The 24,776-nt window shown below is 42.0% G+C and overlaps 1 long non-coding RNA gene across 2 annotated transcripts in view; it reads right to left on the bottom strand.

Annotated features, from left to right (window-relative positions):
• Positions 1-262: 262 nt before the first annotated feature.
• The window catches only part of LOC311583560, a 32,471-nt gene continuing 7,957 nt past the window's right edge, over positions 263-24,776 (bottom strand). The window contains exons 1-4 of one of the 2 annotated variants that reach the window (XR_014774579.1): positions 18,260-18,583; positions 16,906-17,421; positions 6,541-6,657; positions 263-3,715 (exon numbers count right to left, since the gene is read on the bottom strand). This is a non-coding gene — a long non-coding RNA (uncharacterized lncRNA). Of the gene's footprint in view, positions 3,716-6,540; positions 6,658-16,905; positions 17,422-18,259; positions 18,584-24,776 lie in introns of those variants that run through there. The other variant, XR_014774578.1, reaches the window with a different exon arrangement.

Below are 24,776 nucleotides of genomic sequence, written 5' to 3'. Positions count from 1 at the left end.
AACAGCCTAAGTGTCCCTCAGTAGAGGAATGGATAAAGAAACTGTGGTACATATACACTATGGAATACTACTCAGCTATTAAAAACAAGGAATTCTTGAAATTTTTGGATAAATGGATTGAGCTAGAAATGATCATAATGAGTGAGTTAACCCAGAAGCAGAAAGACTCAAATGGTATATACTCACTTATATCTGCACATTAGCCCAATGGACCTGTCCCATGAAAGCCTTCACTTACCAGGAAACTGGGACAGAGGGGAGGACATCCTATTTGGACTCTAGATGAGAGAAGCATGGGAAAATAGCAAAGTAGAAGTTTCCAGAGGGTCCTAGAAACCTACAAGTAGAACATTATGATAGGCAGGCAGATTTGGGCCCAGGGGTCCCAATCAAGCTAAGGCACCAGCCAAGGACAATACAGGCAGTAAATTTTAAACCCCTACCCAGATCTAGCCAATGATCAGAACATTCTCCACAGTTGAGTGGAGAGTGGGATATGACTTTCTCACGTACTCTGGTGCCTCACCTTTGACCATGTCCCCTGGAGGGGGAGACATGGTGGCACTCAGAGGAAGGATAGCAGCATACCAAGAAGAGACTTGATACCCTATGAGCACGTACAGGGGGAGGAGGTCCCCCTCAGGAACAGTCATAGGGGAGGGGAATAAGGGGGAAATAGGGAGGGAAGAATGGGAGGATACAAGGGATGGGATAACCATTGAGATGTAACAAGAATAAATTAATAAAAAATAAAATAAAAAGAAATTTGCATTGCAAAAAAAAGAAAGAAATGGGGCTCAGAACTAAACAGAGAATTCTCAACAGAGGAATATGTAATGGCTGAGAAACACTTAAAGAAATGCTCAATGTCTTCAGTCATCACAGAAATTCAAATGAAAACAACTATGAGATTCCATCTTATACTCATCAGAATGGCTAAGACCAAAAATTCAAGCGACACTACATGCTGGTGAGGATGTAGAGAAAGAGGAATACTCCTTCATTGCTGGTGGGAATGCAAACTTGTACAACCACTTTGGAAATCTATCTGGCACTTTTTCAGAAAACTGGGAATAGGGCTTCCTCAAGACCCATCTATTCCACTCCTTAGAATATACCCAGAAAATGTTCCACCACACAATAAGGACATATGCTCAACCATATTCATAGCACCTTTATTCATAATAGCCAGAACCTGGAAATAGCCTAAGTGTCCCTCAGTTTAAGGATGGATAAAGAAACTGTGGCACATTTACACTGTGAAATACTACTCAGCTATTAAAAACAAGGAAATCCTAAAATTTGTGGTCAAATGGGTGGAACTAGAAATCATCATAATGAGTGAGTTAACCAGAAGCAGAAAGACTCACACGGTATATATTCACTTACAATTGGGCACTAGCCCAAAAGGCATGTCCCATGAAAGTCTTCACTCACCAGGAGATTGGGACAGATGTGAGGACATCCTACTAGGACTCTAGGTAAGAAAAATATAGGAGATGGGGAAATAGAAGGACCCGGAGGGTCCTAGAAACCTGCAAGAAGAACATCGTGATGGGTGGATCAGGGCCCAGGGTGGTCTGCTCAAACTATTGCACTAATCAAGGACAATACAAGTAGTAAACATTGAACCCCTAGTCTGATCTACCCAATGCACAGCACATTCTCCACAGTTATGTGGAGAGTGGGGACTGACTCTGACATGAAGTCTGGTTCCCCATATTTGACCACCTCTCCTTGGTGGGGATGCCTGAGGACACTCAAGGAAAGAACAAGCAGGCTACCAAGATGAGACTTGATAGGCTATGACAATACAGTGGAGGAGGAGGTCCCCCTTGGTCTTAGATCTAGGGGAGAGGAATAGGGTGAAAGCTGGAGGAAGGGAGGAATGGGAGGATACAAGTGCTGGGATAACAATTGAGTTGTAATCTGACTAAACTAATTTTAAAAAGAAAGCTTAAAAAAAGAAAATCCTGAAATTTGCAGGCAAATGGATGGAACTAGAAATGATTGTAGTGAATGAGTTAGCCCAGACTTAGAAATACTCACAGGGTATATACTCACTTTTAATTGAACATCAGCCCAAATGGGATGTCCCATGAAAGCCTTCACTTACCAGGAGACTGGGATAGATGCGGGGACCTCATATTGGGACTCTAGGTGAGAGAAGTATGGGAGAATGGGGAAATAGAAGGATCCAGAGGGTGCTAAAGACCTACAAGAAGAATATCATGACGGGCAGATCTGGACCCAGGGGGTTCTGGTCAAACTACTGCACCAACCAAGGACAGTACATGCAGTAAACATTGAACTCCTACTCAGATCTAGCCAATGAACAGGACGTTCTCAACAGTTGTGTGGAGAGTGGGGAATGACTCTGACGTGAACTCTGGTGCCCCATATTTGACCACTTCCCCTTGGTGGTGAGGCCTAGTGGCACTCAGAGAAAGAATAGGCAGGCTACCAAGATGAAACTTGATAGGCTGTGACCATTTGGTGGGGGAGGAGGTCCCCTTCTGCCACAGACATAAGGGAGGCAAAAAAGGTGAAAGAGGGAGGCAAGGAAGCATGGGAGGAGACAAGCAAGGGAATAACAATTTAAATGTAATCTGAATAAATTAATAAAAAAATAATATCGAAAAAAGATTCTCAATGTCATTAATTGACAGTTAGTGAAATATAAATTAAGGTGGCAATGAAAAACCATTGCATACCTCTTGGATTAAGTAAAATCTTACAACTTACTTTATTAAATGTTGTGAGAATGTAAAGAAATGGAAGGTCTATGCACTGCTGGTGGTACTATAAAATATTGCAACTATTTTGGGAGATAATTCATAGTCTCTTAAATAAGCCTCCTATACCTTCGATAAGATTCAGGCTTTAAATTCCAACATCCCTCCCCATTCATTTTATCTGCATATTTAGGAAGTTCCAATTGGACTATACCTTCATGGATAACACGCAGACAGAATCCAGCCATTAAAACATGTTTACACATTGGAAAGAGTTGTTTTGTTTTGTTTTGTTTTGTTTTGTTTTGTTTTTGAGTCAGAGTTTCTCTGCATAGCCTCGGCTGTCCTGGACTTGCTCTGTAGACTAAGCTGGCCTTGAACTCATAGAGATTGGCCTGCCTCTGCCTCCCACATGCTGGGATTAAAGGTGTGCCTCTTGCAGCAGGTGAAATGTTTTTTCCTTGCAACTCGGTAGACTTTCACTGAGGACTAATCACTCCCTTCTTGCTCAGTATTCCTGTTCACATATATTGCTGTGGAAGTGGACTCAGTCACAAGATTCTGAGGACATCAATGCCAAGCCGCACTGGTTCTCCTACAGGAGCTGGGGCGGCACGGGGTGGGGGGTGGGGGGTGTCTTCAGGTTACTGTTTAATTCTTTCCCTATACTCTCTATGATGACTGTGATGATAGCGATGCTGGTGGAAAAGGTTTGGATTCTTCTTGCAATAAGCTGTAGAAATTCTCTGATAAATTCAGCTGAAGCTCTTTCAGTTTTCATATCCTTCTACAGTGAGGACCAGTTCTCTCTCACTTTTTTTGGTTCACCCTATCAAAGGTACTAATGGTTTCGATTAAAAATAAGGAGTTATTTGCCAAATGTCTGCTTTTTGAACCCTGTGGCTGGCCAAATTAGCTGATGAAACCGAAGATTCGAGAGCTCCCATTCTTGCTGTTACTTCTGGCCAGAATTTATTCACCTGACAAATAACAGAGACAGGTGAAGATTTCTGCAGTGGGTGGAGCTGTTTTCTTAGCAAAAGTATAAATTGGTTTATGCTGTTTAGTACTATTCTTGTAGAGCATTGCCTGCATATAAGAGAGGCAGTGCCTATGACCTTGGTAGATATAGTAATTGAGTTTGGACTGACAACCGACCTAGAGCCAAATTCTGCCAGTTGTACCATGAATAATTCAATGTTCTGGCAGAGAGAGCAGAGCTGTGGCTGTTGGTGGAACTGAACCCTTGGTTTCAGGTTGAGAACTGACCAGCCAAGAGCTCTGTTGCTACCATCTAATCAAATTGATGGTTAATCCATAGCTTTGTGATGCCTGTGGAGCACTCCCGATACACGTGAAGTAGGAAGGCTGCAGCATCTATACAGGAACACTTTTCGCCTTGGTGAATTTGTCCTGAAAAGTTCATAATATGTAACCAATGTTTCCAGAATCTTTTGGGTTCCCAAGGTAGAAATAAACTTCCAGGGCCATGATGCCAGCAAGGGGCAAAATACTGGGATCACAGCAGTCGAGTGATTTAGTGACTCATCTTCAGAAACATCTGGAGTACTGTACTATTGGTGTACAAATGACTTTCCCATTGCTCATTTTTCAACACTAATGGCATATGTGTCTGAAAGTCTTTCCAGGCAGAGGTGAAAGGATGCTTAAAACTGTCCCAAACCAGTTTAGCAGCTCCAACCAAAATTCTATATACAAGCCACATCTTACTTTTTAAAAGTTGCCCTGGTCACAACTACTTGAGATGACACTGAAAGGGTAGATATTTTATCATTTTTTGTTTTGGAAAATGTTTAAGTAAATATTTATGAAAGTGACTAAAATTTGACAATACTAGCCAAATTACAGAGCTAACCTAGGTATCGAAGAACAGGTGCATGGATAAAGATGTGACATACATAATACATACATGCATACATACATACATATTCACAATGGATTTTTAGTCAGCTGTAAAGAAAGGTGAAATCATGAGACTTGCAAGGAAATGGGTGCACCTGTATACCATTATGTTATATAAAATATTTAGACACAGAAAAATATGGCCTGTTTTCTTTCTTTTGTATCACTTAAATTTTAATATACATATTTAAATTTGATACAAAATTTAATATACATTTTAATATGCATATTTAAATCACATGAAAAATTTAAAAATGGACTTCAAGGGGAGAAAAATTAGTCTAAGGGGATAAAGAGAGAGGAACAGAAGGCTGACCGGAAGGGGGACAAACATCACTCACTCACTTTCTGTCATATGCATATGTTCAATATAAAGGTAGAAGAGCTATAAGGAGTCAGTAGCTCAATGAGCGCACAAGAGGGTGGATGAGGAGAGGTGAGTGGTTTGCAAACATGAATAAGACATAATAATGATGTGCATATGTTTGTAAAAATGGTCTAAAACCTGAGCTCTGATAGAATTGAAGACAAGATAGTTTAGTTTTACAATTAAACTTAGTTGTTCAGGGGTTAAGCTGTTTCTAGGTCTAGATAAATGTTTTAATTTGATAATGATGAGATATGATAGATATTGATTTACATTCAGGATTTTAGACTCACCAAGATAGGAAATATGTTTTCTTCAAGGTTGTCAAATACAAACAGGCAAAACAATATGAAGGTAACATTTCTATAATTCCTGATTGTTTCATGGTTCTTCTTGCTGTAGGTAGTTTAGTGTATATATGTGTAACAATATAAATGCATATGTAAAACATTTGATAAAAAAGAAAAAAGAAAAAATTTAATTAAAAGTAATAAAAGAAAGTGCAAAAAATAAAATAAATTAAATTAAAAGTAATATTAAATAATCAGTCAAAAATAATTACTAAAAAATAGCTTGACTGATAGGATCAAGGTGTTATTTTCTAAGAATGTTTGAGCATGCAATTTCTAAAGCGGAGACCTCAAAGTTCAATTTCTTTCCAAAAGACAAAAAGTTGGATTAAAAATTATGAAGAAAATAAAAGTGTTCTGCATGAGGAGACCCAGGACAGTTTGACTCTTTGGGTAAAATATTATTACAACTCCTGTGTGAAGGATGGATGCCTGTGAAACAATTCTAAAATGTGTTCTTCCTGTGGCTGCAGTGGCATTTCTCACCAAGTTCAGAAGGAAACCCATATCCCCCTGCCTCCACCTTCACATACTTGTCATCTCCTCTCCTCCAACACATCACATTTGCAAAAAGGATGATGGGCTTTCTTGAGTGAGGTAACAGACAGTTAAATGAGGGACTCTGCTCTACAACTGAAAGTACATGTGTAGTTAAAAGACATAATTCATTCAGTAAGGATAAAGCCTAAGGGAAGAAATATAGACAGGTGTGGTGGTTTGAATAGTTATGCCCCCCCCATTCATGTGTTGGAATGCTTGGCCATAAGGAGTGGCACTACTGGGAGGTATGACCTTATTGAAGGAAGTGTGTCACAGTGGGGGCAGGGCTTTGAGGTGATATATGCTCAAGCTATGCCCAGTATGACAGATGCCTTCTGCTGCCTGTGAATCAAGATGTAGAACTCTTGGCTCCTCCAGAGTCATGTCTGCCTGCACACTGCCATGCTTCTTACCACGATGATAATGGACTAATCTTCTGAAGCTTTAAACGAGCCGCAATTAAAGGTTTTTCTTTATGAGAGTTGCTGTGGTCATGGTGTTTCTTCACAGCAATGAAGGCAACAAGTGCAAAGTAATATAACACAACAGGTAGTTCCCAACTCCAGTGCTTTAAAAGGCTTCACTAGATAGCTTGTTTTCCCTCCATCATGGGGGATCCACATACCCTAAAGTTCAGCATCTGGGTGAACACCTGGGGCAACATGATGTCCTGAGGTCATCCAACTTTTTGTTTCCAAACTCCCTTTGCTTCTATTTCAACTGTAGTATAAGCTAGTGGCATCTGCAATAAAGAGGCACAAATGATATAAAGCACTGATAGAACACCATCAATTGAGTTCATAAAGTTAGGAATAATACCCTTTGTCTGAGGGGGGGGTCTGTGGTCATAATTAGCATATTTAATGGAGAATGGATTACACTTAGGATCTAAAACCATGGAGGCCAGTGCGGTGGCGCACCCCTTTAATTCCAGCACTTGGGAGGCAGAGGCAGGCAGATGGATCCCTGTGAGTTTGAGGCCAGCCTGGTCTACAAAGCGAGTCTACAGCAGCCAAGGCTACACAGAGAAACCCTGGCTTGAAAAAAGAAAGAAAGAAAGAAAAAACATTATCTAAAACCACCTTAAAATAGTCTAAATTTCATCCTATTGGGACTCTAGATGAGAGAAGCATGGGAGAATGGCAAAGTAGAAGGATCCAGAGGATCCTAGAAACCTACAAGAAGAACATTATGATAGGCAGATTTGGGCCCAGGAGTCCTGCTCAAACTATGGCACCAGCCAAGGACAATACATGCAGTAAACTTCAAACCCCTACCCAGATCTAGCCAATGGACAGGACATTCTCCACAGTTGAGTGGAGAGTGAGGTATGACTTTCACACGAACTCTGGTGCCCCATATTTGACCACATCCCCTGGATGGGGAGACCTGGTGGCACTCAGAGGAAGGATAGCAGGCTACCAAGAAGAGACTTGATACTCTATTAGCATATCCAGGGGGAGGACCCCCTCATTCACAGCCATAGGGAAGGGGAATAAGGGGAAAATGGGAGGGAGGGAGGAATGGGAGGATGCAAGGAATGGGATAACCATTGAGATGTAATATGAATAAATTAATAAAAAAGTAATAAAAAAAGAAAAAAGATTACAGGAAAAAAATAATCCAAATTTTAATTTTTGAGAAAGTCATATCCCACTCTCCACTCAACTGTGGAGAATGTCCTGTCCATTGGCTAGATCTGGGTAGGGGTTTAAAGTTTACCACCTGTATTGGCCTTGGCTGGTGCCTTAGTTTGGGCCCTGGGCCCAAATCTGCCTATCATAATGTTCTACTTATAGGTTTCTAGGACCCTCTAGATCCTTCTACTTTGCTATTCTCCCATGCTTCTCTCATCTAGAGTCCCAATATGATGTCCTCCCCCTCTGTCCCAGTTTCCTGGGGAGACCTGGTGGCACTCAGAGGAAGGACAGCAGGTTACCAAAAGAGACTTGATTCCCTATGAGCATATACAGGGGGAGGTAACCCCCTCAGGAACAGTCATAGGGGAGGGGAATAAGGGGAAAGTGGGAGGGAGGGAAGAATGGGAGGATACAAGGGATGGGATAACCATTGAGATGCAACAAGAATAAATTAATAAAAAATAAATAAAATAAAATAAAACAAATTTTAATTTTTGGATCTAAGTTTTCTCTCGTGCGTATGCTATTTGGTAAACCCACTCTAGCTCGCTAATACATTCAATGATATCTTGAGCAAGCATCCCAATGTACATACCTGCCCACTTCACGTAACCAAACATTGACTTTAGTAACATGCACTCACTTGCAGAAAAGGAAGACAGAGTGAAAATCCAGGTCCAGACATGACTTTGTAGTTTCTTATGAGCAAGCTCTAAGATTTTACCACAGCGACCAGACTCTACTCCAATCTTTCTCAATCTCACCGAAAGCACAATCTCACACTATCCAGTTATAACAGTGTTAAAGGCTGAAAAAAAGTTGTAATTGCCCCCTTTATCGTTAGATAAAGCACTCATGCAGCCTGGTACATGAAAGGCAATAAAGGAATACACAAATGGTGTCCTTTATTGAGGGCTTGATTTCTCTTTAACCTATACTACCACCTCTTGGGGAATATAGATTAACAAGCCTTCCTTTAAAATATGCAACTACTATTACTAATCTAAGGATGTCTTAGGAATTAACAATCATGCTGTCACACATGATGGCTTTTCAGCATGCTACTCTATGAGGTAAGTACCAGTCGATCTCTGTGACTGGGGCTGGGGTTTTCTTAAGTTAGCATATTTTATCAGAGAGGGCACAAAAAGCATTGCAGCTGTGGGCAGGCTGGGCTTTCCCAGCAGGAGCAAGGTATCAACAATATTGGCAACTGAGCCTCCGTGAAAAAAAAACAAACCTATAATCAGACTCTGCTGTTTTCCTGAAGAAACTATATTTGCATTTTAAGTTACATTTTTGTATATTCATTTCCATCTTTCTTTTGGCTTTTAAAGCTGTAACAGAGACTCATAACAAAAACACTGCCTAAGACCGGAATTTATTAGAGTGGGGGGGGGGGGGAAACAAGTCCACATAATTTCTTCTAAAATATGTCTACCAGATTAGTTATTTCAGACAGTCATGTTCGATAGGCAGATGGAGGAGAGGATGAGGGACAGCTTTGGAGATTCTAGGAATGTCAACGCCTGGATTTCTGTTTTAACATTCCAATTTCTTGCTAGTCAGCGAGTTTCTGTGGCTAACTACATTGTATGATAGAAACACACACACAACACACGGGTATCTTTTACTTGCTCTCATGGTGTATGTTAAAAATTATATAGTTTGTCATGAGAATAAGTTTATAGAAATTAAATCAAATTAAACCTCTCTTAAATTTTCCTTTAGTGGTAGTCTTTCTACAAGTTAATCTAGCTTTGTTCATCTCTTCAGTAGCATAAATATATTAATACGTGTGATTGCTAGAAGATAAAATAAAAACAAAAATTTACATTAATTAGATTGTGAACTTACTGCTTCATCTTTGAAATGGGCTAGTGTCTCCTCACAAAATGATTAACACACTTGACATTCTAATGGGTGCTGTTCCAAGACTTCAAGACTTTGTGGCTGGACAAACGTAAAAAGGAAGGCCCTTCTTATTTTGTGGCTAAAGGACATGCTGAATACTGAGACACGAGCCAAGAAAGAATAGGAAAATAGTACAGTTAAACTGTCAGTTTTCTAACAGAGATCTTAACATGGGAGTGTACAGATGTTATTGACTCAAGTGAACTGAAAGGCTGTTATCACGGGATATTTCTAATTCTTCTACCTTACTGGCCTATCTGACTGCTATATGTCTAAGGACAGCCTAGTCTGGTTTCTTCCAGAATTCAATGGTTTCTTCCATGAGTTGGTAGTGCTAACAGTAGGAAGGGGGAGGACAAGGATGGTTGCAATAATGATGAAGTCCTGTAGGTTTGAAACACTTTTATATGTAACTAGAAAAAGAAGACGTGCATTGTATTTTCAAAGCATTTTACAAAAGATGCAGATAAGACCCTGGTCTCGCTAGGGGATGTATCTCGATGATAGGCCCTTTGATTATTATGAATGAAGTCCTAGGTTCAATCTTCAATGGAAAAAAAAGAAGAAGAAATATACCCTTATCGAAAAGTGTTTATATCCTAGTTAGCAAAAGAAAAGATGGGAAACAAACACTTGGGAGGAATCATTTCTGATGGTTGTTTGCCTTCTAGAACATGATAGTAAAATGATCTTGCTGAAGATAACCCAGACTTTCGTCACTGGACATGGAGAAATAAGGTTGGCACCAACTTAAAACTGAGTAATACTATCCAGTGGGAACATAAGCCCTACAAGCTGCAATAATGACCAACCTGTCAAGGTATCTCCTCTGGCGCATGAGTGTCATGAGAGTGACCACCATATTTCTGGTTGGATTTGAAGATAGGTCTACAAGGCGAAACTCTTGCCTGGCACCATTAACAGGGCCCCCAAACCAAGCCTATGTAGGTCATAGGCTCTATGGGATAGGATATTACTAAATAGACATATTATTAAACCATCTCTTAAAGATTATCACTATAGCCATTGGTTAGTGCATCTCTAAAACCTCATAGGAGAAACTTCATCTTGCCATAGATGGTGATTAACACAGAAATCCACAATCAGTCAAGATGAAAAGCGTTCTCAACCCTAATTGGGACACTTAAATCCCACCACTTCCTCCAAAGGCTCAGGAATCAATACTGGAGGAGGGGTAGAAGATGACTACAGAAAACACAGTGTTTCCTGGACACAATGGGGAAATTGCATATCCAAACTGATAGCAGCTAGCTGTGTCAACACGTGTAAGATCTGCACGGGATGAAACTAGACAAAATCCCAGCACGGATGGTGAAGGCGTTTGAGCTGCGGAGCTCCATTGGCAACTGATGGATTCTGGGAAATGGGGAGTCAACTTTCTTTAGTGATGCAGCGTCTGAGAGCCTATCACGCTCCTGCTGATGCCGCTGTATCCGTTCACATGCTGGCAGCACTGGAATGAACTCTAGCTTAAAAAGAAGACGACATGAAAATGGGAAGGAATAATTATGGTGGGAATCGGGGAGGAGTTGAAGGGGGAGGGGATGAACATCAGAACCGATCAAAGTACATGATATCCATGCGTGTCAATTGTCAATTATTAAAATAAAGTGATAAACTACAATGATGCGAATGGAGTGCGGCTGATTCAGAAAGAGTGACCTGAAAGGCTCACTTGAGCTTCAGGACGAGAAGGAGCCTGAGTATGTTTTTAAATAGGGAGAGCCTGTAGAGAAACAAGCAAGAGGGATAACAGAAAGGAATACACTCGGAAACAGGCAACACCGCAGTTCTAGGGCATGAGAGGACACTAGAGCTAAATATCGCTCCAACTGCCACCCCTGCAGACTACTTAGCTTAAACCAGGCTGCTCACAGTTGGAAGTCAGGTGTATGGAAAGGCTTCTGGGAAACTTCCTTCTGCTTCACTGGAGCTATACAGCATACCTCCCACTGCCCCCACAGAACTTGGCCTTGCAGCCTGAAACTTCACCCCAGCATCTCTCTGTATGACTTGTCCTTCTCACAAATTGACGGTGGGGCTGTCCCTACGGACTGCCTTCTCCCCAGTGTGCCAAAGAAGTATTAACTTTAGTCTTTTGGCTACTTTCTATTATTCCAACAAAGCACTGAGGCTAGACCTCCTCGAAGGGAAGAAAATTCAACAATTTCCTTCCATAAAAGGAATGCCAAAGACCCTATGGACATGGTAAGCACCCCACAGGCCTCAGCGTTTTACAGGCATTTCTCACAGGGTATGAATAGTACAAGGCCCTATTGGAAATTTTAAACATTAAGCATGGTGATGGCATAATTTTAATTTTTTGTCTTCAAAACATCATTTTGGCTGCTGGAGAATAACTTAAGTGACAAGATGGAACTCAGGGTGACTCGTTAACAGCTGCTGTAGTTGCCTGGAAATGATGTACAGTGGGAATGGAAGTAAGAGAGTAGATAGGAAGTACATTGTGAGGGATTTCTGGTTGTCTAGATTTAGAGGAGAAACAAATCAAGGTGACTTCAAAGATTTTACTCGGGACTTGAATGAATATGCTACTGTTCAACAAGACAGGAAAGAGGGCCTGAAGATGTCTGTGTGTCTCACGGAATAGTCCAGCTCAGCCCACAGAGTAGTTACATGATACAATTAACATGACCACTGCCCCCAGAAGAGAACGGTAGGGCTCTCAAAACAATCAAACCCCAAAACACTTCATAGCAGAATTGATCCAGAATTAGTTCTGACATCTAATGAACATGTCTTCCCACTATACAATACAGTTAACTATCCATCACTAGTGTACCACACAACTGGAAATTATCTTTTTTCTTACTTTGAAAGTACTCAGTGCATATCCTCCACTGCATAGAAGATCAATAAAGATGAACCCAAGCAAAGACTCTCTTTAGTAACTGTAGAATTCCCACTGTGGGATGACTAGAGATCCTAAGCATTTAGATCAAATTGAGCTTTGTTTTTGTCTGTTACATATGGCCTTCTATTATACCCGTTTTTTTAAATTAAATTGAGATTTAAAAAGGAAAAAGTGTGATCTAGTAGAGCAGGCTTGGAAGTTCTCATTATTTCTGTCTTTAACTTAAACAATGTTATAAAATTTCCATATACATTATATCCTAACTTCCTCCTCATCAAAACATTGGTCTCATTAACTATTTCATGAACATGTGATAAGACAAGTGTTAGCTTAAAAAAAGTTTTTCAAACCTCAAGAAAATTTGGTAATTTATTATTATGAAGTTTTCCAAAAACAACATTTTCAAGTTTAATTGCATTGCAAGATCATCTCATTATTAAGTTTTCCTAATGATACCCAAAATACCCACTGTGTTATGACTCTCTCATTGGAGGTAGAATTATTTTACTGCCTCCCTTTAAACTACACTAATTAGCATGCACTACTTGACAGAATTCTGCCAAAACACTCATCACAAACAGGAACTACAACGTGGTAAGAAAACAAGCACTCTATCAGAATCTTAGTCAGCAAGGCTGGCTGGGACTTTAATTCCCATACCATAACTGCAATGTTTTCCTAAACATTGATAATCTGTATCTTCCCTGCCCTTGAATTTATATTGCCTTTGCCACTGTGAACATCTTCCATCTGAAGAAAGCTGAAAGAATTATGCCAACGTGCGCACACACACACACACACACACACACACACACACACACACACACACACACACACGCACACTGCCCTGGACACCTTTCTTCTACTGTTAGCAACGGTCCTTTGTCCTCTACTTAATATTGACTCTGGAATTTTTTTCAATCATGAGATTAAATAAGGGGTGGTGGTAATTATTAGCCAGTGTTTAATGATCAGATCCAAATGGCACAAAAGAAACATCAAAACTGCTGTGACCTTTGCTGCAGTGGTCTAGTGGGTCCCTAAACCATGCTGAGACATAGACATCCAAGTAGGAATAGCTCTAAAGAGGGAAAACCAATCCTTTTCTTTGCTGCTTTTTCTCAGAAATTGATTTAATTAATTTGGAAATGCAGAGTATTGACAAAATTGCCTGAGTGCCTAAATAAACTTTCAGATTATTCCAAGAACTGATTGCAGTTCCTCAGAAAGTACATGTAGATGCCCTTCGGATTACAGTACAACTAAGATGTAGTTAAACATTCTACCAGTGTCATTTCACTTACAATAAAAACTCGGTAGGTGAAATTCCTAAGCATAGAATCCCAAACGTCTTTTTTCTCTTCTTTCTCAGATGTCCCCAGTTCCACTGGGCATAAGCACTCTCACCTCCCTCCAGACTGAGCCCTCAGTTTCTCTAGTGTTCTGTGAGGCAGCCCCAAAAGGGCCAGTTGTGTGGTTCTCCTTGCCAGTCCTGGCCTGTAATGTCTTTTGGCATAATGCAAATCTGAAACAAAATGTTATTACATTACATCACGCTAAATATTTTGACATTCATTTACTAACAAGCAAAGTTGTCTCTCCAAGACAAAGTCACTATAGGTATGGAGACTCTGTCCATATCTTTCATGTAGAGATCCTGTCCATATAATACACAATGATTAAAATGTATTAACAATCATGGGACCATGTGGTTTATTTATGAAGACTGAAAACAATGGATGGAAAAGAAGAACTGACATATTTGTTCCCTGCCCATCTGAAATAGGTAGAATCTATCCTGTCCAAGAACTATTCCTCAGATCCAGAACATATCAATATATCTTTAGCATGTTTAAGGGGTTTGTTTTGGTTTTGTGCTCATAGGATTTTTTTCTCTATTTTTACTCTTCACATTCCAATTTTTGTTGCTAGTTTCTGACCTATTATGAGTTAAAGAAATTATGATATTTTTCCTTATTATTCTCACTGACAGGAAAGAAATGGAGAGGAAGAGAAGGAGGAGGAGGAGGAAGAGGAAGGGGAGGAGGAGGAGGAGGAGGAGGGGGAAGAAGAAGAAGAAGAAGAAGAAGAAGAAGAAGAAGAAGAAGAAGAAGAAGAAGAAGAAGAAGAAGAAGAAGACGACGACCAAAAAAAAAGTCTAAATTGTGTATATACTCACTGGAGCATGGTGAAACTTCCAGTGGTTCCAGAGGCCAGCCCCTTAACAAAAACTGAGTCCTTCCCCACCCACACCCCTGACAGAAGCCATCAATTGTGGAGCTACACTTCAGCATCCTTATCACAATTTTTAAGAGTTCTCTTCAATGGCTTTCTGTCTAGGCTGTTACTTTTGGGGGTTTGGAATTGTCACAGGAGCCTTCTATATCCCTCTTTCTCAGTGATGAGTCTACAGTCATTGATGGCACTGTAAAATTAGCTTCTTAATTCTTCAACCTTGATTCTGTCACTCCATCAGAAACTACAGCCTAATGCTAGTTTTCAAGGGACCCGTGTGGTAGGCTGAATTACAGTGAAACTACCTTTATTGCCTTCTCTGGAGTATTCACCCTCTGACTCCTACAGGCTTGTTTTTTCCTCAGATGACACAGACCTCCGCTTGAATGAGAGCTAAAGAGTGATCTCATTTCACTTCTCACATTAACTGACTCACTAATGACTGTGAAGGCAGCTGCTGCTGCTGGCCTGGGTCAGGCTGACCTGCCCTGTGGTTTGCAAATCTATTAGGCTGATGCTGTCTTCCAGAACTCCATGCAGGATGGCGACGGAAGGTGTCTGGAAGAATGTCAGAGGCAGTCTGAGTTCTCAAGGAGCCTGGTTGTTTTCTAACACCCGTTCTGAACCATGAGAGTGGGAAGACTGTATATTTCAATGCGTCTGTTGTACAACTGCGGGGTTCAGAGTACTCTCGCAAGGGCTGGGTAATCACACAGATGGTGTGCTTCACGACCAAAACCGCTTGCTGTAGATGCCACGTTCAGAGAGAACATGTAAATACTTGGCATAGTTGTGGGAGTTTCAGAGGTGTTAGATTCATTTAGAAAGTTACAGCTTTCATGGTGACAGCTTCTCATTTGAGGCTAGCAGGATTAATTCTTGCTTTCTTATTTTTACTCTTGACATTCCAGAAATTGCCACACAACTTCCTGATCTAACTTGAGTTTGGAGTTGTGTTTTTCCTACTCTCCCCTTGCTTAAAAGGAGTGGGGGTTGCTTTACCCATAGAGGTCTAGAAGCAGAAGGCCTGAGTGACCAGAAGCTTGCATGTGTTCAGCAGAGCTGCCACGTCTGTGTGTGTGTGCCTTTCCCACGGTTCAGTTAATGCCAGCAGTAGCTAACAGCACTTACTTTCTCATCTTAAACTTAATGTAGTAGTCATTGCTAGGCATATTCCCTAAGACTTTTCACTTACTTATTAAATAAATTAATTAAGGCTTTGATAAGTATACAATATAAAAATTCTCTGGGTCATTCTACAGGGTTTCAGCCTCCTAGAAGAAGCTAAGTAGTAAAGCTGTGGGAGGAATGCCTGAAAAAGTCCAGAGAAGATAAGAACATACCAGGACAAGACATGGCAAGGGGTCTGGAATAAATGATGGACGGTCTAGATGAAGTGTTGCCAGAGAAGAGCATGTTGAACAGAGTAACATGGAGCTACATAGAAAAGAGAGATTAAAATGACACAGTCACCCTCCAGAGTAAACCCACATTCTAGACAGTATAATTCACCATCACATGGGAGAAAAACCAAAGAGAGACCGAAGCTGTGCTGTCATGGAAATATAAAGGACTGTGGAAATAGTTTTAGGAATGTGTAACATCAGGTTTTGTGGAGAAAATAGCATTTATATTGGGTTTTTACAGAATGCCTAGAACTATAGCAACCCAGGGAAAATGGGAATAAAGGAGATAAGCCAAAGTCCCCAGTCTTGATTGCTTCTAAGTTTACAACATTCAGAATAACCACTGGCACACGTGGCTCACAAGGCTAACTGCGTGAATGCAGAGGGCAATTGGTTAGTTCCATAAGACTTAAACATCTAGAATATGCGTTATGCCTGTAGCACAATTCTCTAAATTATATTGTGATGAAAAAAGTAGAGTTAGTGTTTATAATCAAAGAGAAACAATGACGTTAGAAACCAAATCGTAAGTGATCCTAGAAAGCCAAGTCGGAAAGAGGAAGAGGAAAACAGTAAATCGTCAGGGATGACATCAAGGATAAAGCATCATGGCTGTATCCCTGCCATCTTAGTCCTTTTCTGTGACTACTTTCATAAATCTTCCATAGAATCTTTGAGAAGAAAATATAATCATCACATATAACTCTACCTATTAAAGAGAATCAAGTAGCTCGACATACCAGCATCAGCTCTTTCTTGTCCCTTCTTTAATGTATTTGTGTGTTCATGTAAATAAATTTGGAGAGTGCCCATCTGCAGAATGCTTTGCTCCTTTCTGCTTGGAGTATTATACAGAAAAGAATACTAAGAGAAAGAAAGTAATTAGAAACAATTCTTACCTGATTCAGTACAATTTTCTGAACTACCTAGAAGACAGGAAAACGTCTAGAGGTCAATAACTTCTGATGGTTGTCTTCTGGTATTCAGCTGACAGCTACGTAAAGAGTAAGGACAGTAGTTGAATCTTCTGAGTGTTGGAGTTGGCGACACAGTGCCCGGATTCCCCTCCTCTCACTCTTCACCATAGCTTGCTGACTTTGTCTTCCATCAAAGCTTGCCTCTCCATCATGCTTACAGCATGCAAGAACATGAAGTGCATGTGTGAGACTCTCCGTTCGATCAGAAAGAAAGTTTCCATTCAGGAGGCATAAGCTACTTATTAAATACAACCAAGACTTCAGGAAAGGCTCACCCTTCGCTTTCTCCACAATCCTTTTACTTAGTTCCTAAGTGCTCACAGGTCTCTGTGCTGCGATTGTCTTTCATTAAGATGCCTCATAGACATGAACAAGGAGTACCACACAGGCCACTTGCAGTCACCACATCTGCTTCTTTCTTCCTCTGTGGCAGGCAGCCTATGGAACAGATACAATCTGCGGTTTATCATTCCAATTGTATTGGCATACAGGTGTGGTGACTCACGTACATGTTGTATATGGATACTTTCTGCATTGCTCAGGCAGAGGCCATGGGACCTGAAAAACCTAAAATATGTTGCTATCTGGTCCTGTGTAGAGAAAACTCTGTCAGCTATGGAGCTACGTGTAGTTCACTTTCCGATGATGGGTCTCTGCCTTGCATTTGATTCATTCATATATACAAGACAGACAGGAAGTCAGAGGACTCAAAGGGTAAGGAACTCTAGAAAAGTAAATGACATTAATGACTTTAAGGCAGTGGCATTTCCGTGCTATTTATTAAATGGATCCAATAATAACTAAGAGGTTATGTAAAGCAAAATGCCCTAGTGCATAAAGCCTGGTCTTGGAATCTGCTCCCTCCTCCATCCTGTGCCTCAGTTCCCTTCTCTGTAAGATAAAAAACAACAGGATTTAATGAAGAATGCAAAGAACATTATTTGGCACATAGTAACTCCTCAAAAAGTACTATCTATGAAGAAAGTGGAGAAAGGGACTTCATTAATATTTTGCTTTCATTTTCCCTCCTTTATGGCAAATCTTTGTACCTATTCTCTAAAGAGGATCATTTTCTACCTTTTTCTGCTAACCTGAAACCCTGTCATAAAAGATTTCAGGTAGATGTCACAAGGATATTCAAGGATCTCAGCTGCTATCAACAAGGTCAGAGCCCACGCTAGTACACGCTGAGGAGGGAGAGAGAGACCAAAATGTCACAATCCTGTCAGCAAAACAAGATTGAACTCGGCTTCCCCTGATGAGAGGGGCCCTTTACCTCAGATATGAGGTGAATGGCAGCAGAGCTCTGCTGAGCCTTCAGCTAATGAAGTGGTGAGAAATGAGCAGACCCCGTAATCTGCACACTAATTCTCCCTAATGCCACCTGGGGGCTTCCTACTGGCAGAGGCACAGAAGAGAGGAGAGCGGTGTGGTCCAGCCAGCAGCCAGCCATGCTGCTATTCTTCCCTTGCTGAGCAATACAAGCAGCCCAGCTTGTCCTCATTCACTGCTCCGGAGCGGTTGGCAGGCTTCCCCCAGAGCGTGGGCAGAATGAAGACAATGAAAGGAATTTTAAAAGCTTTCTACCTTCCTGCACACTCTCGCTGGAGGAGTTGACTCAGCCAGTACCCCTCTGCCTTTTTTTTTCCTCATCCTTGCCACTCACCCCTAGAAAGAACAGCCCAAGATGCTGTAATCGAGGTTCTTCCTAAATGAAGTTCAGAGACGGGATTAGGGCTAAGTGAGTGCCCAGCGGCTGCTGCCACTGCACTTAATATTTTAAAAAAGCCTTTTCTTGCCTTTTAAAGCTGAGACATGTATCTCTGTGGCGTAAGTGTGACTCTGTGTAACACCTTCTCTCAGACAGTCTCCACTTACGGAAGAAACAGTCCGCACCCCCAAAGACGCACCAGGGACGGTAGGAAAGGACTATCCCAGTTAGCCGACATCCTTCCAGCAAAAGCCAAGTCAGCACTGAGGGAAGAGCGGGCAGATGTGGACAGCTGCCTCTCATGTTGCAAGCATACGTTTCCCTGGACATCCTCTGGACTGCCAAACTGATGCTGCAGCTTGCGCCCCTCCACATGCACACCGTAAGCTGAGGCTGGTTTTAAGATCATTAGAAAAGGAGAGAATGTTCCACTCTTCTCGGTTTCTCTGGGGTCACAGTGTAATTGTGCAGCAGTAGAAACCGGGCCCCAGAGATGGCGTGACAGTCACTTCTCATTACCTCCCACTTGGTTCATTACGTCTGTAGACAGCAATTGCCAGCGTGTGGGTACTTCCATTATACGGAAGGATGTAATGTGCTCTAGACCCTGCACAGTCTCCAAATGGGGAGAAGGCTATTTATTCCAAGCACATACCTATCTTATTTCTGCAGGAATGGAAAGTGACATAAGGGATAGATTAGTGGTAATCAATATGGGAGAATCACGGGGCATGAGCGCTTGCACCGGTCAAATATTTATGTGTGTGCATCCCACTAATTCATAAGACTTCATGCAGAAGACAGAATTCTCACAAGCCCGCCAAATTTTGCTTTAGCAAGCAGCCTTGTTCAGGTACACTATATATAGGCTTCTTTGTGTGTGGATTACACACACACACACACACACACACACACACACACACACACACACACACACCACAAGAAACCCTTCTCTTTTGCAGCTATGCGTGCCAGGAGTAGTGGCACACAGGAATGCTATTTCATATGTTTTCCTCAGGGATGTGAAGGCCCTAGTTATATCATAAGCGAAAGGGAAATTAATAAGGAAGAAAGCAGAATTGCAGAGAGCTAAAATAAGGATTAGCTACTATAGGCTTTTTCTTTAAAGACAAGACAAAACAAAGAACGTCTTTGCCAAAAGTAAAAGGAACCTGAATTGCTGCCCGAGGTAGGACTTTTGAGACGCTGCCTGCCACACCCGACTTCTGGAAACTCAAAACATCAGGCTTTCAAAGGTCCTGGAAATTACTGTCACCAAAACAGTCTTGCTCAACGTTGCTTTAATTAATTAACAAAGTACTTTCTTACGAACTTCCCGTGAAACTTTGGCACCAGAGTCGGGGGAAGCCCTGTCCTACACCCCTCCTTCTCAGTCAGGGGAGCCCTGTCCTGCACCTCTTCTCAGTCATGGGAGCCCTGTCCTGCACCCCTTCTCAGTTGGGGGAGCCCTGTCCTGCACCCCTTTTTCTCAGTCAGGGGGAGCCCTGTCCTGCACCCCTTCTTCTCAGTCAGGGGAGCCCTGTCCTGCACCCCTTCTTCTCAGGAGGTTTCATACACACTACTCATTCTCTTTATGAACTCTGCCATGAATTCAACCCACTGGGGTGTCTACTCCTGAGTAGCCATTAGAAGCTTAGGAACCAGAGTTTTTAACAAGGACTTCTGGGGGAAGAAGCTCATGGTTCACATGGGGAAACACCGAGTTACACACTGATGTCTTTGAATTCACCAGCGCTGAAACACACAGTCAACAAGGCAGCTTGCCAGTGACAGGCTGGATGTCCACAGGCTTGATGCTAGACATTGGCCAAATCCATCATTAATTGAAAGGGCTTTTTTTAAGTGGGGAAGAGTCTGGAACTCACAGGCACAGGAGACAACTTCCTGAACAGAACACCAACAGCCCAGGCCTTAACATCAACAATTAATAAATGGGACCTCATGAGGCTGAGAAGCTTCTGTAAGGCAGGTGACGCTGTCAAGAAAACAAAGCGACAGCCTACAGACTGAGAAAAGATCTTCACCAACTCTTCATCTGACAAAGGTCTAATATCCAAAATATATAAAGAACTCAAGAAATTAAACACCACCCAACCAAATAACCCAATAGAGAAATGGGGCACAGAACTAAACAGAGAATTCTCAACAGAGGAATGTCAAATGGCTGAGAAACACTTAAAGAAATGCTCGACCTCCTTAGTCATCAGAGAAATGCAAATCAAAATGACACTGAGATTCCATCTTACACCCATCAGAATGGCTAAGATCAATAACTCAGCTGACACCTCATGCTGGCAAGGGTGTGGAGAAAGAGAAACACTCCTGCATTGCTGGTGGGAATGCAAACTAGTACAACCACTTTGGAAAGCTATCTGGTGCTTTCTCAGAAAAATGGGAATAGGGCTTCCTCAAGACCCAGCTATTCCACTCCTTGGAATATACCCAGAGGATGCACTACCACACAACAGGGACATATGCTCAACCATGTTCATAGCTGCCTTATTCATAATAGCCAGAACTTGGACGCAACCTACGTGTCCCTCAATAGAAGAATGGATAAAGAAACTGTGGTACATTTACACTATGGAATACTACTCAGCTATTAAAAACAAGGAATTTCCAAAATTTGTGGACAAATGGATTGAACTAGAAATTGTCATAATGAGTGAGTTCACACAGAAGCAAAGAGAGCTAAATGGTATATACTCACTTATATCGAGACACTAGTCCAAGGTGTACATCCCCATGAAAAACTGTACCTACCAGGATAGTGGGTAAGAGGGGAGGACATCCTATTGAGACTTTAGGTGTGAGAAGCCTGGGAGAAAGAGGAAATAGAAGGATCCAGCGGGTCCTGGAAAACTACAGGCGAGTCTGGGCCCTGGGGTCCTCCGCAAACTATGGCAACAGCCAAGGAAAAAATAGGCAGTAAACCTCGAACCCCTACCCAGACTAGCCAATGGACAGGACATTCTCCACTGGTGAGTGGAGAAGGAGATCTAACTTTCACACAAACTCTGGTGCCCCATATTTGAACATGTCCCTCGGATGGAGATGCCTAGTGGCACTCAGAGGAAAGATAATAGGTCACCAAGGAGAGACTTGATACCCTATGAGCATATACAGGGGGAGGAGGTCCCCCTCAGACACAGACATAGGGGAGGGGAGGGGAGTAGGGGGGAAGTGGGAGGAAGGGAGGAATGGGAGGATACATGGGATGGGCTAACAACTGAGATGTAATATGAATAAATTAATTTTAAAAAAATTTAAAAAAAAAAAGATATACCAAACAGAACACGAAAAAAAAAAAAAGAAAGGGCTTTTTTTTTTCCAAGACAGGGTTTTTCTATGTAGCCTTGGCTATCCTGGACTCACTTTTAGACCAGGCTGGCCTCAAACTCACAGAGATCCACCTGCCTCTGCCTCCCAGAGTGCTGGGATTACACTTGTGCGCCACCCCCCCTCCCCTGGCAAAGGGGCTTTTTATTACATAAACAAAAGTTTGCCAGTGATTTTACCATGCCCAGGCCCATTCACCATCAGGCCTAGCACTAAAGGTTTATTTCTTCTTCCTTCGGATTCCTCTATTCATTTGCTTCACCAATGCAGCCTGACTCGTTTACTCATTCAACAACCATGTAAAAAGAATTTTCGATGTAGGTGATGGGGGGGAGGTCAATGCTAGAAATATGAAAGCCCAAAAGCTACAAGAATCATCTTCCTCACTGGTTTACATGCTCGCAAGGTGGAGAACCAACAACAGAACATCAGGGTAGCGAAGAGAACAACATCAGGGCTAGAGTTGGGCGAGGATAAGTGCCAGGGAGAAAACAGGGCAGGCAAGTAAAGCGGAGGGCAGAGTGGGGGGGCAGAGGTGGAGAAAGAAGATTTTGATTTTAAGAGGGACAATGAGAGTATGGCTTCATGAAAAGTGACAGTTGAATACTGTCTTATAACAAAGAAGGAGGGTGACCCTTGAGCTATGTAGAGTGAGCACATAAGGAAGCGACCCACCCTCTAGGGGCCAGAAAGGATGCATAGGAGACAAGTGGGGTCACAGGAGACAGGAGAACAGAAGGACTGCCATCATACAGGCAACAAGAACCCATCTCTCGGGGCTTTGATGTCTCAGCAACATCTGAGCAACGTTTGTCAGCGATCCGGGTGTATTCTGATGGTATTAAATGTGGAGTGGGTTACAGAGTACATGACAGACAGTGGGCACGGCATCACTTCTGTGAAAATGAACGGAACAGCGTCCTTGCCCTCAGAGCATTCAGAGTGCCTGGACCTCTGGACCTCTGGACCTCTGGACCTCTGGGCCTGCTTACCAGAGGGCAGTACGCAGCTACGTCAAGGTTATAGTACTTGACCACTGCATTCTCCAGCCTTTGCTCAGTGTTTGCTGTGGGACCTTCCTTACCATCCACGCATGCTAGGCAGCTAGAGAAGAGAGACCTGGAGACAGATCAGTCAGGATGCCGGGCTGCCTGGCTCTGCCCTGAGCAGACTGTGTGGCCCCTGGCAAGGCATCAGCCCGCTCTCTCCTTGGCTTCTCCATCTGTTTACACAATTTCCCACAGAAGTATGTTTTTAGGTCTGATAAGATAGCCAGCACTGGGAGCCGCAGGGTGTAATGGAAAACTGACAATTTAAATTTTCCCTCAAATTATCATACTCTAAAATAAATAGAGTTGAGTAGATTCTCCGTGTATTCAATCTGGCAGCCTTGCCTCAGCTGAAGACAAGTCTATAAGTTGGCAGGCCAGAAGTGAGGAGAAAAACTATCTTAGTTCCTGGAGATAAAACCTGCTAGTTTTCAACAACTGAGATTCTGAGAGAGAGGGTCTTCTGGGGGAAAGCCATTTGCAACAGCAGTCTCAGTTTACAACATGAACTTCTTTGCCTCCTGCTCAGCTCTTCCCGTTAAAGAAGTATGTAAAAAAAAAAAAAAGTTACACTTAACTTTAGCCTCAAATACAATTTCAAATGATCAGGTGTGGCTTGCTCGCTTCACCTGCCAGTCAGCAACAGATGCTTGAAGAAGAGGTCAGACCTCCATTCTGAAGAAACAGAGTCAAATGAGAGATTTCAAGAAATACCATTTGATAAGGCGGAAGTGCTGTCGGAGCCGCGCTGCCTTCAAGTAGGCAGATGCAACCTTTACAAGAAGTGATACCCTCTGTGTCCAGTGCCTGTGATGTAATCTTGCCACGATGGGGAGTGGTGCTTTAATTTGGGGGTTTGGCAGGCAAATGGGGAAAGAGAGATGCACTATAATGTTAGTTCAGGCTAGGGTCTGTTCTGGAGCTGGGCTACTCCAGATGTTTTTCTTTTGTATCCATTAATGGTGCCTCTAAATGCCATGTCTCACTATCAGCCAAGGCAGCAAGATTTACAACATACTAATTAATAGCAAGATGCCTAGCTAAGCAGTTCAGTGTCTGAGTACGTAATTATATTTTTAGAGTTTTCTCTTTTTTTTCTCCCCCCCCCCTTTTTTTCTTTTACTTTCTTCTGCCAGATTTTTACTAGTGAACAAGGCGGGGTGGGTGTTATTCATAGCATATATAATCTCATGTGGCTGAAGCACGGTTAGTGTTACTTAAGCAGTAAGAAATAAGTTAAGGCTCTCATCTTTGTCCGTGGTTATACTGTCTACACCAATCATTTGTTCAAGGCAGGTTGTACACTGAGCAGTTCACAGAAGTTAACCCTATAAGTAGATGCAGTGTCTTCATACTGTTACTGACCAACTTCCTGTTCCTTTTTGGTTTTCTTACAATACTGGAGATCAAACTTAGGAACTCCACATGCAAAGCAAAGGTTGTACCACCGGGTATACCCATATACCCAACTTAGTTTTTTATTTAAAAATGAAAGTAATTGTTGTTCAGAGGTGCTTGAACTTCAGATTACATATAAACCATGTTGCTGGGCTTGCTCTGCTAATCCTCTGGCCTGGGTCAATGAAAATACTTTCTCAGCTCTGCATCCTTGGATAGAGAGAGATCACGGGAGTCTGTTTATTGGCACTCTGATGCATCTATGTTCTCTAATA

This window comes from Acomys minous, assembly GCF_964271855.1.
Source record: "Acomys minous genome assembly, chromosome: 14".
Lineage (NCBI taxonomy): Eukaryota > Metazoa > Chordata > Mammalia > Rodentia > Muridae > Acomys > Acomys minous.
Note: the sequence above shows the minus strand (reverse complement) of the source record. Positions and strands in the feature narration are given on the sequence as shown.